The sequence below is a fragment of the Orcinus orca genome, chromosome 13 (genome assembly GCF_937001465.1).
Source record: "Orcinus orca chromosome 13, mOrcOrc1.1, whole genome shotgun sequence".
Classification (NCBI taxonomy): domain Eukaryota; kingdom Metazoa; phylum Chordata; class Mammalia; order Artiodactyla; family Delphinidae; genus Orcinus; species Orcinus orca.
Window position 1 is genome coordinate 34,259,827 of NC_064571.1, and position 16,650 is coordinate 34,276,476.

A 16,650-nucleotide genomic window follows, 5' to 3' on the forward strand; every position below is an offset into this window, starting at 1 on the left:
GAATCATTTCTGATTTAGTGCTAGAACAGTGGTCTGTAGACCATGTTGTAATGTATCTGGCTGATATTGTTTCATTTAGTGACCTTTGCTCTCTCTAATAATACATTCCTTGACTTATTTAAATTGAAATCATTTACTATCCCATTTCTGATCCTTTCCTTCTTTACTGTTTTCCCTTAAGAAAGAAATCATTGGGCTTCCCTGGTGGCACAGTGGTTGAGAGTCCGCCTGCCAATGCAGGGGACATGGGTTCGTGCCCCGGTCCGGGAAGATCCCACAAGCCGCGGAGCGGCTGGGCCCGTGAGCCATGGCCGCTGAGCCTGCGCGTCCAGAGCATGTGCTCCGCAACGGGAGAGGCCACAACAGTGAGAGGCCCGCATACCGCAAAAAGAAAAAAAAAGCATTAAAAGTATGTATAAACATTTGGGGTGCTAGTTTCTTTTTTAGTGTTTTTGTTTTTTTCGGATATATACCCAGGAGTGGAATTGCTGGATCATATAGTAGTTCCATTTTTAGTTTTCCAATGTTCATTATTTACAATCGTCAAGGTATGGAAACAACATAAGTGCCCATCAACAGGTAAAATGGATAGAGTGAGTTCCCTGGTGGCCTAGTGGTTAGGATTCCAAGCTTTCACTGCCATGACCTGGGTTCAGTCTCTGGTCAGGGAACTGAGATCCCCCAAGCTGTGCGGTGTGGCAAAAAAAACCTCATGGGCCTAGTTGCTCCGCGGCATGTGGGATTCTCCCAGACCAGGGCTCGAACCCGTGTTCCCTGCATTAACAGGCAGATTCTCAACCACTGCGCCACCAGGGAAGCCTGAAGTCCTGACTCTTAATACCTCATAATATTACCCTATTTAGAAATAGGGTTGTTGTGGTTGTAGTTAGTGAAGAGGAGACCACAGGGTGAGCCCTAATCCAATATCGTGTCCTTATAAAAAGGGGAAATTTGGACATAGTCTTGCACCCAGGGAAAACACCATATGAAGATGAAGGCAGAGATCAGGGCGTTGCTTTTATAAGCCAAGGGATACCAAAGGTTGCCTGCAAAGCACCAGACGCTAAATGAGGGGCATGGAACAGATTCTCTCACAGCCCTCAGAGGGAACCAACCCTGCCAACACTACAATGTTGGACTTCTGGCCTCCCCAACTGTGAGGCAAATACATTTCTGTCTTGTAAGCCACTCAGTTTGTGGTACTTTGTTATGGCAGCCCTAGCAAACTAATACAATGGCCGTTTAGATGGAAGGAATTAAAAAGATTTATAACTTGGAGTGAAAGTATGTGCAAAGAAACTTCATGACACAAGATGAAAATGTAATGTTGAAGAAAACCAGGAACCTATGTAGACTTAATCTAGGACTATTTTTGAATTGGAGCAAAGATCTCAAAATTTAGACCTTGAAATGTCAAGGGTCTGTTATACTCTTTCTGAAGCCAAAGTGTTCAGACCTCTCTAGCAGGCTTTGTTAGTTTTGATTGAGTGTACCATCTTTTAAACTTTACCTTGGTTTGAAGAAACTCATTTCCCTGAAGGAAAGAAAACCCTGTCAGGTTTCCATGGGGGAGAGATTTTCACTAAGCCTATTATCATGTGCCATGTGGTCTCTTCCTAATATAACACAGCAGTCAGGTTCAAATAATGAAAATAAATACATACATCTTACACAAATTGTATGTAATTTGTGCTCATCCAAGAGCACAAATCACTTAAAAAATTGCTTATTGAATTCATCTGTATAGAGATTTTTTTTTAAAGCCCTAAAACTTTCCCCCCCCCAAATTCTTAACTCTAGTGTACCATTCAGTTTTTTTTTCCCTTTAAAGTTAGGTATTAGAGAACTCAGAAGTGGCTTTTTAATCTTAATGATTAGGGACCAGTTTAATTAAAAGAAATTGTAAATGTTGCTTACTGGTTTTCAGCTTTTACAATCAACCAGTAGATTAAACAGAAGACAAGAATGTGAAGGAAATCAACTTTGATAATGTAAAAGTGAAGGTATGTAGACAGAAGTGAGGTAGAAATGGGGAGGAGGGAAGAGGGCATGCTCATGGCAGGAAACCTGGATGCTGCACGACACTGTTGGGTGAATGTGATTTTAAGTAAGTTGTAAAGGTAATAGCTATATTTTTTCTTTCTTTTTTTAAATTGAAGTATCATTGATTTACAATGTTGTGTTAGTTTCTGGTGTACAGCAACGTGATTCAGTCAAAGTGATTGCATTTCTGGTGTACAAAGTGATTTCATTCTTCTGTCAAAAACTGGAAGGAGTAAGGGAGTAAGGTGCGGGGAGTGGTATAAATTAAATCCTCATTTTTAGGCTGGGGAGTCAATAGACGAGGGCCAACGAAATAGCAGTGTAGGTGTGTGTTATGAAGGTAATCACCAGAATTAAAGACCAGTTATTTAAAAGTGATAATCCCTCACATGAGCAGAAGTAAAGTGGAAGCAAAGGTTTTTTGTTTTCTGTTGTGTTGTGTGCATGGTTTCTTCGGTAAAAAGAAATGAGAAAAAATAGTTGTACTGATCAACATTTGCTCAAAGAAGCAGCACGAGAATCGGATAACCTAGTGAATGCTAGTTATTTGTGAGATGTTAGGCAAGAAGTAAAATCCTTCCGTGACAAGGAAATAATGTGAGAATGCTTACGTGTAATGGCAGATATTTCATTGTCTTAAAAAAAACACCATGTGTATATAAAAATGTAGGCATTTAATAGTTTCCTACATGCGGGCCCAGTTTATTTTTAATTTTAATGTTAGACAAATTACATTCAGATATAGCCAGAAAAATGAGAATTCTTAGTTGAAAGTGGCTCTTTTTCTAACCTGCTTTCTATACTCTTTTGAAACTTGTAAATGTTGTTTAAGGTAAGGTGAGATACCACAAAAATAGGGTTATGTGTAAGTTATAGTGGGATCTTTGCTTGATTGTCTTAATAATGCCGAATCGGAAGAGGGATCTTACTGCACCTAATTTTCATAAAGCGAGGTTAGTTCATAGGAAACATGCTTATATTTTTTTCAGGATCTGTTTTCTCACTGCAATCTAACTGTATTGTAGTGGAAATTAATTGTTCAGTATCAGAAGTTATATACGTCAGAAGTGTAGCAAAATATAAAATCTTTTTTAGGATTTCTTCTAAACAATTTAAACTAAGCCTTAAGGAATTACAATTGCTAGATTTTATCTATCACTTTTTAAATTTGTAGAAGACAGTAATAAAGACCAACCTAATAGTGTTTCCTTAATTATTGACTACTTAAATTTTTATTTTAGCATAAGTTGTTATTTGAGCTACATTACATATACTTAGCTATATTATACCTAGATACATAACATTGGAAATATCTGTAATTAAATTTCATTCTCTTACTTAGCTAGGCATTTAAAGTAACTTACAATAATTTAAATATATAACATTGAAAAGAAATGTTAAAAGCAGCTGTTGGGAATAGTGTCAATGTGTGTTTTAATCCTTTAAGGGAGGTACCAGGTACAACTTAATACATATCTTCTTAGACTCTGACTTGTTAAGCTTAGTTCTTATGTGTTGCCTTGAAATTTACAGAAATATTTGAATTAATCATTTTAAGCTATAATTGTATGAGATGTCCTTGTTGCCTGTACTCCCCTTCCCTCTTATATGTAATTTTTAATAGATTAATTAATAAACTTTTATGTTTAGAGTAGTTTTAGGTTCACAGCGGAAAACACAGAGAGGTCCCACATACCCCCTCTTGCCTCCACCACCAGACATCCACCACCGGAGTTGTACATTTGTTACATACCCGGATGAACCTACATAAATACATCATTATCGTCCAGGGTCCATGCTTTACATTGGAGTTCCTTCGGGGTGTTGTACATTCTTTGGGTTTGGACAAATATATAATGACATGTATCCCTCATGATAGTCTTGTACAGAGTAGTTTCACTGCCCTGAAAATCCTCTGTGTTCCACCCGTTCATCCCCTCCTCCTCACAACCCCTGATCTTTTTACTGTCTTAATAGTTTTGCTTTTTCCGGAATGTCATACAATTGGAATCATGTATGTAGTCTTTTCAGATTGGCTTCCTTCACTTAGTAATTTGCATTTAAATTCCTCCATGTCTTTTCATGGATTGATAGCTCATTTCTTTTTAGTGCTGAATGATATTCTGTTGCCTAGATGTCCCACAGTGTATTTATCCAGTCACCTACTGAAGGGCATCTTGGTTGCTTCCAAGTTTTGGCAGTGACGAATAAAATTGCTGTAACCATCCACGTGCCTGTTTTTGTGTGAACATACGTTTTCAATGCCTGTAGGTAAATACCAAGGTGTGTGATTGCAGGATCATATGGTAAAAGTATGTTCAGTTTTGTAAGAAACTGCCAAGCTTTTCCAAAGTGGCTGTACCATTTTGTATCCTCACCAGCAATGAATAAGGGTCCTGTTTTTCCACGTCTTGCCAGCATTTGGTGGTGGTGGAATTTATTTTTAAAGCTTTTATTTGTGGTTTCTGCTATATGTTTTTGTAGGGGTTCAAAGCAAAAAAATTATTTAAGTGATCAAAGGAGAGGTAGAAAATCTTACATTTCTTGATGATAAAATAGAAATGGAGCTAGGGGCTGCATCCTGAGAAGCTGGCAACTAGAACATTTCATTCTGAATAAGACTTGGGCTTTCCTTTAAAATGTGTCCTAAAAGTTTTTGAATTTCCTGACTCATTGGAAGGTATTTTCAATATATTCAAATTTCTATGAGGCAAAGCATAGGAATCCTCTTCCCCAAATACATATTTTTTGTTAGAGAGAAATAAGAAATGCTTGTTAATATGTGAGTTGGGAAGCACAACTGAATTTACTAGGGCTTTGTCCTTTCCAATTGTTTTAAATATTTTTGCCATTTATCAAGATAAAGTGGAATAAGTGATATCTTAAAGTTCCTACTGGATTGCCATTTTCACTGCTGGATTCCAGGCTTATTGTTTACTGTTTTTGTACTAGTACCTGTAGTTAAAGCATAGGTTATAAATTTAAAAAATGATTTACAAATAAATAAAATTCTCCAATCATCCCTTCCTCTCTGAATAATAATTTTTCTGTGCATATGTATATTAAGGTCGTGCCTGGTCCATGTGTGAGCATTTGTGGAAGCTAACACCAGGTCCTGGCCATGGTTGGGGCAGACCTGTGTTATCTCATCTGTGATCTATACAAGCCAATTGAAGTGGGTGTTTATGTCCAAGAGCACATAATTACTGAGGCTAGGATGTGAGTCCACTCTGGAGACTGCACCTCTCTCACTGTCTCTGCCCTGAACTTTATAACCCGCCCAGAAACTGCACACAGAGGGGCTTCGCAGGAGGAGAGGACCCGGGTCATGGATGCTGTTTGCTGATTGGCTAAACCTACACTGAATTTTCAAACACTGGAAAGCTGGTTTCAGTTTTGGTTTATGTAGTCTCGGTGTTAAATTTGCACACCAACTTTGGAGCATGATTTGGAGCAATATCATATCTCTGACCCCGTGCTCTATCGCTTGTGTCCGCGACGGGAAAATCATCCTGAATTTTTGACCGGTTTTGACAATTTGTTCTCCTGCTCAGACCGTCTTAAAAGTATTCGGGGCATCCCTGGCGGTCCAGTGGTTAAGGCTCCGCGCTTCCACTGCAGGGGGCGCCGGTTAGATCCCTTGTCGGGGAACTAAGATCCCTCATGGCGCGCGGGGAGGCCAAAGAAAAGGAGAGAAGGAAGTCCTCTCACTGAAAGATAGTTGACTAACGTTTAAAATACTTTATTTGAGCCTATTATCCATTTATATTCAAATGCAAATACAGCTTTTTCGTTGTTTTTTATTTTTCCGCTTGATTATAATAAGCATTTTAATGAAATGGATTAGGCTAAACAGGTGTTTAAACGCCTACTACGCGCTGACGCCCAACCAGCCTGAGTCTAGGAAGAGTGAAGTGCCGTGCTCCCATTTTTGCTTTAAATTACAATCTAGGGGAGGTTTTCCCTCAATCTTTATGCAACATAAAGGAACCCTTTTTCATGTAACTGCCTGCTTCGACATTTATCCCTTTTCATAATTTGGATTTTCATGCTTTGGGTTTTCTTGAAGGTGTGTTTCTGTCTCTTCAGTTAGATTTGTCATCCTGGCACTTGCTGATCAGAGCCACTGGGTGGCAGCAAAAGAACATAGAAGAGTTCGTTTTGCTTTTGCATTCGCAAAAATGAAGAGAAAGCTATTTGGATTTCGTGGGTGATGAGAAAATAAAGTGATTAAAACTTGATATGTAACTAAAGCAGGTGAGACGCCAACACATCTCATCACTGGATGTATGTTATGGTAGTAACATAAAAGATTAAATGTATGCTTTATTGTTACCAAAGCCATATTGTAAAGTTCTATTCCAGTTTCTTTTAGTCACAAAATATCTTTCAAAATTCCCATGCCATTACTTTCCTGTTTTTAAAAGTGAAAAATAAGAGCCAAACTAGATATTAAGAAAAACTTGTTTAGCAGGAAACTTGTGAACAGAGATTTTGAATGTCAAGGAACCGTGGAAAGGGGTCATTTTCTTGATACCCTGTTTTAAAGATCATTCTTGGAGAAAAACCATTGAGTTTGGAGATCTCATTCATATACAAGAATTTGTTTTCCTTTTTCTTTTAAAAAATTGCTTACCAAGCAGATTTAAGGTAATGAGTGTCTTTGAAGATTTCATCCCATTTCTATAAAGTTACAATGGCTTTAGTTCCGAACTGAGCATACCTTACAAATGATATATAGCTCCAACTGAAAATGTGAAATGGAATTGAGGCAGTGACAAAGTAACAAACACTTGTTTTTTATTTTATTTTATGATTTTGTACAGATATGTGAAATCTGCTTAGGTGAAAATACAGCTGTCCCTGTCTCCCAAACATTTGTCAACGTACTACTTTAAAAGAATCTTTTAATTTTTAGACAAAATATATTTAGTCTATCTGAAAGCTTCAGTGAGTTACATAAAATATTAAGTGCAGAATGGAAAGGTTGCATTTGTCCAGAAAACTGAGTATTGAGTGAAGCCAGGGTATCATCCTGGGGCTTGTTGTCAGAGGATCATGGAAGAACAGAGCATGTGTTTCTTCCCCTGTTGAGTTTGGGACCTTCCAGTTGTGCCTGGAACCTGAACCCTTCTTGATTTTATTTCTTACTGGCACATTATCATTGCCTTTTGATGTACGTATGATATGGATCAGGTTGACCTTATGTTACTTAACTCTAAGTGGAAATGAACTTTTGGAAAGTGGGATAGTTTTCCCCCAATAATGAAGTATATGGCCACCAGAGTCTCAATGTCTAATTTCCTTTAACAGTACTCAAGAAGTTCCAGCAGTATTTATGGGTACTGAGACCTGAAACCCCAACCTGAAACTATATCTGATAACCTTCCTGGGTTTGGACTGTGGCCATCAGTGTCTGCTGTAAACCAAGAACAAGGAGAGAGAAATAATTCTTATTTTCACCATTCCCTCCTTTTGGAGCAATTTTTTTTTTTTTTGGAGGGGGGTGAAGGGGCAGAAGTGAAGCATGTGTATTGTCTCAATGCAAGACAGATTTATGTGAGATGTATTTAGTATCTTTAGAAACTACATAGAGTCACTACACTGAAAGAGTCTCAGTTGCTATTAGTCCGGAGTATCTGGGGGCCGAGGGTTGTAAATCCTCTTGGAAAATTTCTAGGAAAGAAAGTTCTGGGGCTGCCCTGGTGATGCAGTGGATAAGAGCCCACCTGCCAATGCAGGGGACGCTGGTTCGGTCCCTGGTCCAGGAAGATCCCACATGCTGTGGAGCAACTAAGCCTGTGTGCCACAACTACTGAGCCTGTGCTCTAGAGCCTGTGAGCCACAACTACTGAAGCCCGCGTGCCTAGAGCCCGTGCTCTGCAACAGGAGAATCCACCGCAATAAGAAGCCCGCGCACCGCAACAAAGAGTAGCCCCCGCTCGCTGCAACTAGAGAAAACCCGTGCGCAGCAACGAAGACCCAACGCAGCCAAAAATAAATAAATAAATAAATAAATAAATAAATAAAAATAATTTAAAAAAAGAAAGTTCTACACACTTCTTCAGTAATAGTCACCTATACATCTCCCCTGTGTCTATCATTTGGCCATGTGGTTTTGATTTATTTGTATTTGCTATCAAGATAAAGGGAAATTATAAATAAATGAAACAAAGTTCGTTTTGAAAGTAAGCGATGGTAAAACTAAAGGCTGAAACTAAATATAATTTGTAGCTGTCTTTACAGACCATAGAGACTAGCTTTCAAATTTCAGGATTTATTTTGCTCGACTTATTTTTGTGGCTATTTTATTTTATTTTTTAATTAATTATTTTTGGCTGCATTGGGTCTTCGTTGCTGTGAGTGGGCTTTCTCTAGTTGTGGTGAGCGGGGGCTACTCTTCATTGTGGTGCACGGGCTTCTCATTGCAGTGGCTTCTCTTGTTGGGGAGCATGGGCTCCAGGCGCACAGGCTTCAGTAGTTGTGGCTCTCAGGCTCAGTAGTTGTGGCACACGGGCTTAGTTGCTCCACGGCATGTGGGATCTTCCAGGACCAGGGCTCGAACCCACGTTCCCTGCATTGACAGGCGGATTCTTAACCATTGTGCCACCAGGGAAGTCCTGTGGCTATTTTAAATTTAATGGAATTTGAAGATCCAGGCTTAAATACTGCTTCTTAAAATATATCTTGAGGAAAATATCTTAATAGAGTATTTTTTAGTATAAATTGTAGAACAGAAGGAACATTACAACGCAGCTTTGATTTTCTTTTTTTTTTAAATTTATTTAATTAATTTATTTTTGGCTGCGTTGTGTCTTCATTGCTGTGCGTGGGCTTTCTCTAGTTGTGGCGAGTGGGGACTACTCTTCGTTGCAGTGTGCAGGCTTCTCATTGTGGTGGCTTCTCGTTGCAGAGCACGGGCTCTAGGCACGTGAGCTTCAGTAGTTGTGTGTGGGCTCAGTAGTTGTGGCTTGCGGGCTCTAGAGTGCAGGCTCAGTAGTTGTGGCGCATGGCCTTAGTTGCTCCGCGGCATGTGGGATCTTCCCGGACTAGGGTTCGAACCCATGTCCCCTGCATTGGCAGGTGGATTCTTAACCACTGTGCCACCAGGGAAGCCCAGCTTTGATTTTCTTGATTCTGTCAATGATTGCTGACTTTGAAATAAGTCACTGAAATTATGCCTATGTTTCTTCAGCTATAAGGTGGGTACAACCATGCCCATTTTTCACCATCAACTATACAAATGCAAATAAAAGGGAGTAGGGGCTTTGTAAGAAAATGCTACTTAAAATGTTATGTTGATAGTACTAAAATTAAGATGACTTACCTCAAAACTGGACAAATTTAATGGAAAGTTTCTTTTCTAGTTTGTCCTTTATTTTCTTTGTTCCAAATAAGGTTTCTAAATTAATATTTGAAGAGGTCCTATTGGGAAGTTAGTGTTCTCAGACCTCCACATGTATGGATCTTTGCCTAGAGTCTTATGTACTCTGTTTGGATAGCTAAGGTTTTGCTACATTGTTTGAAATCATGGGCTGACCCTTGAAGGAGTCAGGCAGTGAACAATTTCTAGCAAAGGAAAAGGTATTATATTATATGAGAAAGTGTCAACCCTTCTCTAATTTATTTGGAGAGAGAAGACCACACCACAAGAAATAGATTCCCGTGTGTTTGTTATGAGTGGGAATTGTTCCTCTTGACTCCAGAGCAGTGTCTAGACCAGTGGCTCTGAGTTCTGGCTCCACATCACTTTTGGAGTTTAAAAAAAAAATCCTCACGTTTAGGAAGAACGAATCAGACTTTCTGGGCATGGTGTCCAGGCATTGGTATTGTCTGAAGCTCCTCAAGATATGTAATGACTATCCAAGGTTGAGAAGCATTGATCTAGAGACAGGTGGGGAATAATAACAACTTTGTAAAAGCCTTAAAAAGAGAACAGCCTGGGGCTTCCCTGGCGCAGTGGTTGAGAGTCTGCCTGCCGATGCAGGGGACACGGGTTCATGCCCCGGTCCGGGAGGATCCCACGTGCTGCGGAGCTGCTGGGCCTGTGAGCTGTGGCCGCGCGTCTGGAGCCTGTGCTCCTCAATGGGAGAGGCCACAACAGTGAGAGGCCCGTGTAACGCAAAACAAACAAACAAACAAAAACAGCCTTTATTTGAAGATAGGATTATGTACATAGAAAATTTAGAAGAATCTACAACTAAATTATTATAATTCATAAATCAGTTAAGAATACTAATTATCCAGGAATAAATGCAAAAAGCTTGGCCCAAGGCCTCTGTTAATGGATTGAATGTTTGTGTACCCCCAAAATTCATATGTGGAAACCTTAACCCCCAGTGTGGCTGTATTTGGAGATGGGGCCTCTAAGGAAGTAACTAAGGTTAAATGAAGTCAAGAGTGGGGCCCTGATCTGGTAGGATTAGTGTCCTTATACGAAGAGACTCAAGAGGGCTCTCTTGCTCTCTGCTCATTCTCAGAGGAAAGACCATGTGAAGACAAAGTGGCCATCTGCAACCCAGGAAGTGACCCTCACCTGGAACTGAATCAGCTGACACCTTAATCTTGGACTTTGAGCCTCCAGAACTGCGAGAAAGTAAATTTCTGTTGTTAAGCCACCCAGCTTGTGGTATTTTGTTATGGCAGCCCAGTCTGACTAATACAGACTCTACAGAAAACTATAAGAAATTATTGAGAGCCATTAGGGTAGACCTAAATAAATGGAGTAGTATAGCATGGATTGGAGGATAATCATTTTCTTCCAAGTGATCTGCAAAAGTACTTCTCAAACTTTACGGTGTACACAAATTTTACGAAGGGATCTTGTTCATGTGGTTTCTGATTCAGGAGATCTTGTGCATGGCCTGAGATTCCCCATTTTTAGCAAGCTGGCAGGTGACATTGATGCTGCTGGTCTTTGAGCCACACCTTGGCTACTAAAGGTGTACAGATTCAATGAAATTCCACTCAGTGCCCTAGTACCCTCACCCCTTCCCTCCCTCCACCTCTCTCTCTTTCTGTAATATTAACTAGTGGTGTAACTTCCATGATTCTCATCACATGGTCAGTTGCATTTCCTCGAATCTCCCTCCTCCCTCCTGCAATGGATTATTCTGGAGTAAAATTAGACATTATATCATTTTATCAGTAAATACTTCAGTGTGAATCTTTTTAAAGCATTAGTACAATGCAGTTATCACATCTAAAAAAATGACACTACTTAAAATAAATAATCAAATATGTAGAACGTTTCCAACTCTCACCTCTTGTTTTCTTACAATTATTTATTAAGAAGGTTAACGTAGTTTCTCTTTTCCTCCGTGATATGGTTCAATATGTACCTCCACCTCCTCCATTACCCATAAAATGATAATAGACCTATAGATGAGGCTTGATGAGTTCTGGCTTTTTTTTTTTTCTTTTTCCAAGAATACTTCGGAGGTGGTGGTGTATACTTCCCATGGCACTTAAGAGAAGGCACATAACATCTGTTTCTGTTTTTCATGACATTAAGACTGATAGCTTTTCACCTACTGGTTTTAGCAGCCATTGGTGGTATCTGCCCATGTCCATTATTTCATTAGGGGTTGCAAAATGGTGATATTCCAATTCCATCATTTCTTATTTATTTAGGTGGAATTCTTCTCCTAAAGAAGAATTTTCCCTTTCCATCCATTGTTGCCCAGAGGTATAGTTCATATAGGAAAGGGGGAATAAATACTTGATTCTTTTCCTTTGTTTGCCAGTCTTCAGAATAATGATTTGAGTCTCTGGCACTCTTAAAAGGCGACTAATTTTTTTAAAAAGTATTATTAATCAACTCTGGATTTCCCACTTTCACTGTGTTTCAATTTTTTGTAGATATCATTCTTTTCAAGGTTTCATTTATCATCTGTGGTCAGTGGGAGCCTTTTTAAGTTGTCTGCTGCATACTTTTGACACAACCCCAGTGAGTCTGCAGCTACAGCCCCATTCACTGCTTAGCATTTATATCCTTTTCTGACCTACAGAGATTTTTATCTGGTGTTTGAGCCCAAGTTTGGATTTTTGTCTTTTTGTCTTTATACTTTATCATTGCTTTCTTTATGAAGCAGAGTGGTGAATCACTGCACCAGCTTGAGTGAAAAGTCAAAAGAATTTTTGAAATGATCATCCATTTGTAAGATACCCTGAACAATAAAAATTGAAATTTCAGTGCATGATGACGTAAGACGAAAGTTTCATGATCATGAGACACATGTAGGGAGATGAAAGGTCCAGAAAGGGTCAAGCTGAAGATGTGTGGTCTTGACGACAGGGTGGAGGAAGGGGATGTCAGAACTCCGTGTTCACTGTGTACATTTCGCCACAGGTCAGCCATAGGAAAATGTTGATCATTCTCATTGTAGAATGTGAATTAGCCACTCTCAGCAAGTTATTTTGCCTTAAGTTTTAGCTCAAAGGACTCTTCCAGGTAATGTTTATCCACAGCTTCTTAGATGGGGTGATCTACATACCTCATGTAGAGAATAAGCACAAGCAGGAAGAATGCCCTTCCAAAGAGCTGTCCTATGAGGTGTATTTTTGTTGGACTGGCCTTTTCCTCTACAATGACATATCCAATATTTTAAGTTCTCATATTGATACTGTAGGAATAATCTGTTCATTTTCTATTTTTAAAGAATCCCCTTTTTAAATTTACATTAATTTTTGAATAGTTAATATTTCAAAAGGATGTGTGTTTCTCGTTAAAATGATTTTTTCTGTGCTGAATGAAACTGTCTGAAATATGTTTATTAATTTAAAAAGACAAATGTTTGTGTGTGTTTATTGTTTTGGGTTTCAATGCTATCATCCTTATCTGGAATAACAAAAATCTCTGCCCTTTCTCCTTCCCAAATGTTCATGATTAACTTTTTAAATTGGAGCTAAGTAGCGAAAAACAAATATATACATCAATAAATAATTATTATTTTCTGAGATACTCTTGAAATATGAAAAGTTTCTTTAAATTTACTTTAAATTATTCTTAAGTTTAGAATAATTGAGCACCTTCTTCTGGTAGGAAAGATGCTAAAATTAATCCTAGACTGATATTGCATTTTTCTGAGGAGTATTATAATTTAAATTAATTCACTTTATGTTAATGCAGTTGAAACAAGTTCAGTTTCTTTTATATGTATTACTTGAGTGGAGGTTCAGACTATTGGCATTAAAAAGTAATGTGAAAATAACGTAACAAAGTATTTGATGGTTGATGAGGTCTAGACTTCTTAGTTATGTTGTGTATGAATCCACAAACACCAGATTTTGGAAAGTGAGTTCTCACTAAATGGACTGGGTGGTTTTAACATTCCAGTGTTGACTGAAATCAGTTAATTTCCCCATAACATTCTTGTTTCTGCTAGAGTTACTTCGCTGATAGTTTTTTTTAAATTTAAACTTAGGTACTTCTTATAAGTCTGGATTTTCAAATTTTGTAGACAGGCGATCCAAAGCCAGGCGTGAAGTTTAGGAAACCAGGACCTCTGCCTTGGCTTCCTCCTTCTGTCACCTCCAGGAGCTTGCTGCAGGCACTAGGAATATGACTGAGAAGGCCCTCTGATTCGGAGCTTAGTGGCACATGAGATGACAGATCTAAAATGACCGTGCTACCAACACCACAAGGTGGGTCACCTCTTTCATGTTGGGTACAATATGGTTCTGAATTGCCTTGTTCTTAGTTTTGAATTGGACAGTTTAGTTGCTTGTAAGAGCTACATTTTATCCCATCTTTTAAATGCTCTTTGCATTTCCCTCTGGTATTTTTAGTTAATATGTGTTTTATTCTTGTTACTAATGTAATAAATTTATTGTAAATATTCAACATGAGAGAAATACAATGTAAAAAATGAATGCGTTCAGCAATCTCATTGTAGCAGATGCTGTTGGTGGCCCCATCCACAACCACTCAGACTTGACAGTTTCATACACTTGTCAGTTTCATGTATCACTACCAACACCAGAAAGTTCTTGCCTGTGGACTTTGCTTGAGGGCCCACTCTACCTGTGTTTGGGATGGTTGGAAGTGCTGGGGAATGAGTAACCCTTGGGATCCCTCGACCAGTGACTGACAGGATGCGTGAGTAAATATCTCAGCCTCCTTGCCTCTTGGTTGGGATAACTGAAAATAATGAATGTTCTGCAGTCTCTCCCGGCATTCCCTGTTGGAATTAAGATGAAGTTGCCCACAGTAGCAACTTGCTTGAAAACACACTTTCTAATGGCTTCCTTCCTTTGCTGGTATTACATCTCCACTCCCCTACTGAGGTTTCCAGGTATCACTTCTCAAATGAACCACTTGTACTTGTTCCTTCTGGGAGGACCTAACCTAAGGTACCCATCATCCAAGGATGACACCATGGCTTTAAATTCTCACTCTTCTCATGTGGATGTGAAGAAACTACACTGTTCTAGGGACTTTCTTGAGTGCTATTAGGCTGGAAATTTAACCAGAGATCCTGTTCATTATTTAGGAACTGAGTCAGGTTGCCTGTTCCCTCTAGACAGTCACTTATCTGGGTTTCTCCAACTTGGCACCACTGACATTTAGAGCTGGATAACTTTGTTGCGGGAGCTGTCTTGTGCATTGTAGGACGTTTAGCAGCGTCCCTAGTTTCTATCCACTAGATGTCAGGAGCATCCCTGACCTGAGTTATGACAACCCCAAATATTTTTAGACATGGCCAAAAGTCCCTGGGGGCCAGAGTTGGCCCCAGCTGAGGACCACTGAGTTAGATCCAAGTTTATGTGGGTCTAATGTGGCAAGTTTGTTTAGGGTACTTAAAGGCTTTCTGATCACCCAACGGGAAGGAAAGGACAGATTGAGGATGACCTGAAAAAAATCTTTGTGGTTATCCCCTTGCATTGGAGCTACCTCCTCCCAATAAAATACATATAAAAGGTATATATTAGAAGAATTTTTGTGTGGCAGTAAGGGTTCTTGGGTGGTGATACTTAGTCTGAGAGAAGTTAACATCTTCAGAGAAGGTGGCAGCTGGCTGGTGTCCTGAAGTAACTTGGGAAGTTCCCACTGAATTTTGCAGAATGCCCAGTGGATGCAATTCTTCAGTAAGAGGGAGTTCATGAAGACCTGGGAATTCCTGCTTTCAGTATGCAGGTAGATAAAGAGCATTTGATGTTTCCACCTGCTGCTCTTCTGGTTTGGTGTAGGGGAAACCCAATCCCAGATGCAGACGGGAAGCCAAGAATTCTTTCCACAGCAAGAGTCAATCCAGTCACATCCTAGAGCGACATAGGGTGGGAATCGAACAAGTATTTGACATACTTTGTTTTCACGCTAGGTGTGAAAAGATAAGACTGTCCAATGCCAGGGAAATTGTTAGGGAAAAGAGATAGGTTGTCATCTAGTTGATAGTTTAGAATTCCTGACTCCTCCCTCAGTTCTAGTTCTCAAAGGCTTGACCGATCCCTTTCATATACCCTGGGAACATAGTCCAGACTTATCTGAGCTGCACCTTTACTCACCTCAAATATGAGATATCACTTCTCCTTTTCAAAGTGACTCCACTTTTTCCTGTGTTGAAAACTGCAGTGGCTGATTCTGTCCTCAATTTGGAATCCTGAGGAAAGGCATAGGAAAGTCAGTCTTTTCTAAAATGATTGGATTGTCATGGGAAACATGCTACTGCACCCTCTGTTTCATGGTTGACGGTGGTGATTCTCAAAGTGTAGTTCCAAAACCAGCTGCAGCACCATCTCCTGGAAACTAGTGAGAAATGCAGATTCTCAGGCCTATCCCAGATCTGTTGAATTAGAAACTCTGGAGGTGGGGCCCAGAAATCTGTTTTGTAACAGGCTCTTGGGGGTGATTCTGGTTTGCACACTCAGGTTTGAGATTATTGGTCCATGTTATAGGGGAAAAGGAAAAGTGAGGATGTGACTTTCAATCAGGCTTCTGCTTGGATTCCTGCACCCAGGGAGGGTCCTTGTCTTCATCTCGTTGCCCATGGAGGCCCTGACACCAGGCCCTGAGGACGATCACCCCTCTCATAACTCAGACCTCTGTGTAGCACCAAGGACATAGACACGGGGAGTGAGACTTCTGGGACCAGGGAGCAAGGCCTGCCTAATTCTCAGTAACAGGCAATGATATCCCTTGTTGGAAATGTCATTGCAAACTGCCTGCCAAACACAGCGCTGGGTGAACAGTGGTGCTGGCCTGTGGAAATGCTTCCTCTGCCCGTTCCCTAAAACAAATGAGAACAATGGCCATCTTTAAACAGTTCCAATGATGTGCCAGGCACCGTGTTAAATCAGCCCTGTGTGTATAAATTTCATTTAACCCTCACAACATCTCTCTGTGGTGGGTACTTGCTATGGACTGAAAGTCTGCACCCCTCAAATTCATATCTTGAAGCCCCAACCTCCAAGGTAATGGTATTTGGAGGTGGGGCCTTTAGGAGGTGATTAGGTTTAGATGAGGGTGGTCATGAGGGTGGATCCCCCACTGATGGGATTAGTGTCCTTATAAGAAGAGGAAGGGACCAGAGCCCTCTCTCTCTCCACCATGTGAGGACACAGTGGAGAGGGGACATCTGCAAGCCAGGAAAAGCAACCTCTCCAGAA

At 39.9% G+C, this 16,650-nt stretch overlaps 1 long non-coding RNA gene across 2 annotated transcripts in view; it reads left to right on the forward strand.

Moving 5' to 3' along the window:
- The first annotated feature begins 418 nt into the window (after positions 1-418).
- Positions 419-16,650, forward strand: part of LOC117195579 (uncharacterized) — a 60,760-nt gene continuing 44,528 nt past the window's right edge. The window contains exons 1-3 of one of the 2 annotated variants that reach the window (XR_004475313.2): positions 419-6,300; positions 10,524-10,639; positions 13,506-13,689. This is a non-coding gene — a long non-coding RNA (uncharacterized LOC117195579). The remainder of the gene's footprint in view (positions 6,301-10,523; positions 10,640-13,505; positions 13,690-16,650) is intronic. The other variant, XR_004475315.2, reaches the window with a different exon arrangement.